This window comes from Musca domestica, unplaced genomic scaffold (genome assembly GCF_030504385.1).
Source record: "Musca domestica strain aabys unplaced genomic scaffold, Musca_domestica.polishedcontigs.V.1.1 4, whole genome shotgun sequence".
In the NCBI taxonomy this organism is placed as follows: Eukaryota; Metazoa; Arthropoda; class Insecta; order Diptera; family Muscidae; genus Musca; species Musca domestica.
Genome location: NW_026712328.1, coordinates 23,202,932 through 23,208,931, shown reverse-complemented (window position 1 = coordinate 23,208,931; position 6,000 = coordinate 23,202,932).

Sequence of the window (6,000 nt, the reverse complement as noted above, 5' to 3'; positions counted from 1 at the left end):
AATCAAAAGTTCGTTCTATCCGTTCCCCATACCTGATCATGTGTTGGTAGATATTGGGATGTGGGAAATTTGACGACAATACGATTCTTATTCGATTCAATACGATTCTTATTCGACTCCACGTGTTCCGAAACGGATTTGATCCATGGACCAATCGACGCGGAAATTAGCATGGGGCTAAAGCTTCGGGCTGGGCAGAAGCCTTCCGATTTTGATGGTCATCGGGTAATATTTAGTGGATGAAAAAGACCATAACATTTGTGTTAAATAAAACACAAATTTTCCATTAAACCGCCAATATTTTTAATCCCGGCGAAATAACAAATAGACGAACAGGTCAATCCTGACCGTTACGTAGATGCCGATAGTAAATATATCGGATATGTATAGCGAAATATATACAATGTGTATATACAAAGGAAAGGAATGTTAGATGGAATGCTTATATTTCAAGAATGGCTGGGCCGATTTTGACAAATTTTGTCAATTCAGAATGCCCTCTTGACATAAAAGTATAAAATCTAAAAAAATCGCATAAAAATAAGTCAAAAATGATCTTAATGTAGATTTTTTTGTATTTTGTGACATTTTTTTATTTTTTCATATTTTTTATCGCATGCGATTTTTTCAATTTGACTTATTATATTAAGGTGTACATTTTGTAATATTTTTCCACCTTACAACACAGGTTTGGGATATTATATACAGATTGCAATTATCGTCCGATCCTCACGAAAAGGGTAGGGTTAGGCTCAGAAGGACTTGGCCTATTGTTTTTAAAGATGTCCGCAATATATTTAGGGGTTGAAATGGACCAACAACTAAACATTTTCCTGATTTTGCAGCCGTTATAAAGGTCATAAATAGAAACCAAAGGACACGAAATCTCGCATGAAGTTAGAGTTTAGGACAGCGGGTAGAATGGACCACTACTTTTGTCTGAAAAATACCAACATTACTTACAGGCGATAGCCGAAATACACAAAATGCGAATTTCTGCCTTTTTATGCTGATTTCGTTGACGAATATAGCGAATATCGTAGACAAGAAGATCGTATAGAAGAGTCTAAATTTGGAGAAACAGAGGGGTCTCTTGCTTTTGGAGATGATCACAAAATACGACGGAGTGCGTAAATATTGAGCAAATGTCCCTGGTCAAAATGCTAAGGGTAATATCTGGGCAGTGCTCCATGATATAATTTCAAAAGCGAAATCTTCCAAAATGGATTTGGACATAAGGGGGCTTCTAATCTATTGTAGTGTTGTAGGGTATCACATGGTCGGCCCGCACGACTATAGCCTTTGCTTACTTGTTTTTTTTTTTTTTTCGATAGACTGAATTTCGCGGCAGCAGCACTATTATTCATACATTTCCCAGTCCAGTTGTCAAAATTTGACAACAGGCATATTCGCCACAAAATTCTTCTGTCAAGGCGAAAATTTTTATTTTCGCCTCGAGCATGAATTTTGACATTTCATGTGGTAAAATAACAGCTGTTTTTCGATTAATTCGCTCGAGATAAGACCTTATAATTGGACCATGATTCGGGCAGCGTGTGACGGTTTCATTGACCGTTTGAATGCCATAATTCGTACCAAAGGTGACTAATTCGAACAAATCTAAACTTATTCAAAAAATTTGATGCTATTTCCGACATTTTTTCTTTCATTGGAAAGCTTTTTATATTCAGTGAAATTTCGGAAAGTAAATTACATTCCATTATTTCTACTAATATAACATTTTCTATGAAGATGGAATATATCGGTCCACTTCTTCTAGTGCCTCCCCCACAATGGGTCAAAATTTTGAATATCCATTAGGCTCATAAAACACGAAATTGATATCCCATTCCATTCAGACTTGGTACATCTCGACATTTACATTAACACAAGATCGGACCTTTTCTTCTGGGAACTCCCTCCACATAGGGTTCAGGATTTTGAATAACAAAACGCTCAAAGAAAGCAAAACAAGCATCCATCTCTCTCTCTACCTGCCAACCCCTTCTGGTACCTCACTCACAAAGGGTCACAATTTTCAAAACTATTATCTGTCATAACTTGCGAAACAAGTCAAAAAACAAGTCTTTAAAAGTTGATATATCTAAATATTTTTCAGAACCAGAAACCTGAGAAGAATTTATGATTTCCCGCAAATTGGATATAAATGTTCAATTTTCTTGTAATTTTGTCCATACCAATGTTTTTACATGTATTAGATAGAATACTTCGATCGATACCTGGTACCTCAGGCACATGTTAACATTTTCAAAAAATTATCACATGTGTTACCTTGAAATGGCTTTTACCATTTAATTTAACGTTATATTGCCCTATTACAGGGAGTACTGATTTCCAAAACGAAACTGGCAGCTTTGCAATTTTTGCTGTTCGCTACCGATATCATTAGCTTAACTTTATATTACTCTCTATTACAGAGAGTAATATTTTCCAAAACGAAGCTGACAGCTTTACAATTTTTGCTTATCGCTACCATTATCATGATTTCATCCAGCGACTCTCATTCACTTGAGAATGCTCAACAAATTATTGGGTTTGCTTTTCACCAAAGTCGTCAAAAAGCTGAAAAAGTGACTATTTCCGTCGCCGGTATGAAATCATGATATTTGAATAATCCAGACTTTAATTATTAATGTCCCTGTTTCCCATCAAATTTTCTTATTTTATTAAAAACTCTAACCTATAAAATTTAAAACTGCCCCAATCATTAACATGGAATGTCATTTATCTGATCGAAAGTGGCATCAAATTTATTTTCAATAAAAAATCATAGGCGTGTAATATTCAACAAATCGAATGTCAACTTGAATTATGGCTAAATGGCAAATAGGCCATCTCCCTGGGATGTCAAAGAAAATGTGGCTGCTCCAATATACAGAGCATTGCCCATGTAGTTGTGGTTATATGTGCCCACAGGCAGATTTATGAACAGCAACGCCACAAAGCAAGCATTCAACCAGAGACAGCCAGCCCACGGAATAATAGCAGCGTTTGTTGTGCTCTGACGATAGCACAATAAAATTCTTTTAGTTATCAGCCAAGACGTCCTACAGACGCTGGTTTAGCTATTGCATTGAGAAATTGTGGCGGTATTGGCTTTAGAGGTTTTTCTTGTAGATGTCTATAAAATTTGATGTGCTCAAGTGTGAATCGAATGTTTCCGCAATTTATTTATTTTTTCTAGCCAATTGACTGGAAACTCAATCAACTTGTATGTCTATAGCAGGCACATAGATGGCACAACATTTGTAACATCCACGCCCTACCAGCAAACCAACTAAGCAAACGTCCAACTACAACCCACCCACATACAGACATTATGCAAGTCTATATACATACATACTTTTGTATAAGTAAGCGTTTCTGTACTGACAATAAGCACAAGGAGCAATTGTAAGCAGCAAGTAGTAGCTACTTGTAAACTATGTCTGTACGAATGCATAAATAACAGCTGAATGGTTAAGCTAAGTCATCAATAAAAGTAGCGGCATCATTAAATCAGGACATCAACAACACAACAAATATATGGGTCTTTGCATACAAATGCCATTACACCATTTGTATTCCAAAATTTTCCGTTTCTGAGATAGAAATATTATTGACTTGTCCCTCACATCTCTCGGCAATAAATCGACAAATACGCCAGCTAAAGCTGGGTAAGGCAAATATAATAAAGTCACAAGTTAAAAAGCAGTAAGTTGGCCGGGCGAAACTTTGAATACCCTCCACCATTTGGAACGAATTTGGAAATTTTCAAAAAATAAAGTCCTTACAAAATTCTGTTAAAATTTTAAAAATACCGAATAAAGCCGTTATATTGGGGTCTATCCGACGTAAACCTACATAGGCCTTGTTTGTCATAAGCCATTAGCATATTCAAATTCGAAACTTGAAATAAACGGTGAATAATGTAACTAAAATCAGCATAGGACGAGCATAGACAATTCCCTGTTACAGGCTATAGCATTCATTAGGAACGTCAAATACGACATCTCAAAAAATCGGTGGGTATTGTACCTACCGAACATAGGGAGGTACTGATATATGGGGCCTATACTAAGACCTGTACCTGCATAGACAATTTTCTGTCACAGACTGTAGTTTCCATTACGAACTCTAAATACGTAATTTGAAACAATTCCGCTAAATAATGACGCTAAAATCATCAAAATACCGAAGTTTGGGAGGTACCGTTATATGGGGGCTATACGAAGACGTGGACCTGCACAGACAATTTTCTGTCATAGGCTGTAGTAGCCATTACGAATCTCAAATACTAAATTTGAAACAATTCCGGTGAATAATGTCGCTAAAATCATCAAAATACCGAATATAGGGAGGTGCCGTTGTATGGGGGCTATACGAAGACGTGGACCTGCACAGATAATTTTCTGTCAAAGGCTGTAGTATCCATGTCGAACTTCAAATACCAAAGTTGAAACAATTCCGGTGAATAATGTCGCTAAAATCAGCAAAATGCCGAATATGGGGAGGTACTTATATATGGAGGCTATATGAAAACGTGGACCTACATGGTCAATTTACGAACTTAACCTGCCTACTGGAAAAATAAGCACGTGTGCAAAATTTTAGCCTTCTATCTCAATTCATCGAAAGATAGCGTGATTACAACAGACGGACAGACAGACAGATAGACAGACATGGCTAAATCGACTTAGAATTTTACGCTGATTAATAATATATATATACTTTGTTGGGTCTGACATGAGTATTTCGAGGAATTACAAACGGAATGACAAAGTTAATATACTCTCCACGAAAAGGCTGGAGCTAGTATGTTGAAATTTGAGTGAGGGCCACTATTGGTCCGAAGGGGTGTGATAAGGCTTGGTTTTTTGAAAATTTGTACTATAATAGTACGAAAAGTATTAAAAGATACTAAATATTATACCCTTTGTTTTTGAGGAAGCAGTGGAGTGCAACGGGAAATTCAAATAATAAGTGTATACAAAATACTAAAATGTACTATATTTGGTACAATTTCGTATCATGTGAACGTTAGAGCTAAAAGCTTGAAATTGAATGGGAATTAAGGTTGAGGAGTTGAGACGAAGTAAGAAGGTAGTTTTGAAATGTGTATTCATGTAAACGATAAGTACTAAACGGTACTAAATTTGGTATTCGGTGAAGGGATAGGGCTGGAATCTCTAAATTTGATAATGTTGGTATCTGGGATTGACATATGTTGGTCGCTTTGGAAAAGTGTACTATAATGTTATGAAAGTACTAAATTTGGTATTGGGTGAAGGGATAGAGTTAGAATCTTTAAAATTTAGTCTCTTTTGGTTTCGGAAATGTGTATTGGAATTGTATGAAATGTACTAAGTGGTATAATATTTGGTATAGGGTGAAAGGATAGAGCTGGAATCCAGGAATTCGATTTTGAGTTCTGGAAATATGTACTATAATTGCTGTTGAGGTCTCCGTTAGTTTCTTGGGAGACGTTAAAATAGGTTTGGACAGAAATACCCTCCTCGGCCAACATCAAAATGAAAGATTTTTAAGACTTTTTGGGGTTCCTATTGTTCTTTACAAAAAGGGAAAAACTTGAAATATATAAAAAAAACTTTAATAGCGGTGGCATTTTTGAAAAAAAAAAAATATTGGCTATCTAAAGGAAAAAGATCATTTCACAAATATACGGCAAAAAAAAGAGGAAAGAAGACGGATATATGTAGTTCTTGCAACGATGATTTTGATTTTCTACCTATATTTGGTTTATAATGATAATTAAATAAAACACTATTTAAAAACAAAATTAATTTCAAATTCTGGATTAAACTGTGAATTAGTAATACAGCATTGTTTTATACTATTTGAAATAGAAAGAATATACTAAATAATGTTTTTTTAATGACATAAAATATGCCGACTACTGACAAATAGATATGCCATGCATTGGAAAATGGTGCCGACTACTGGCAAAAAACACTATTTTTGTAAAATTGCAAATGTTGG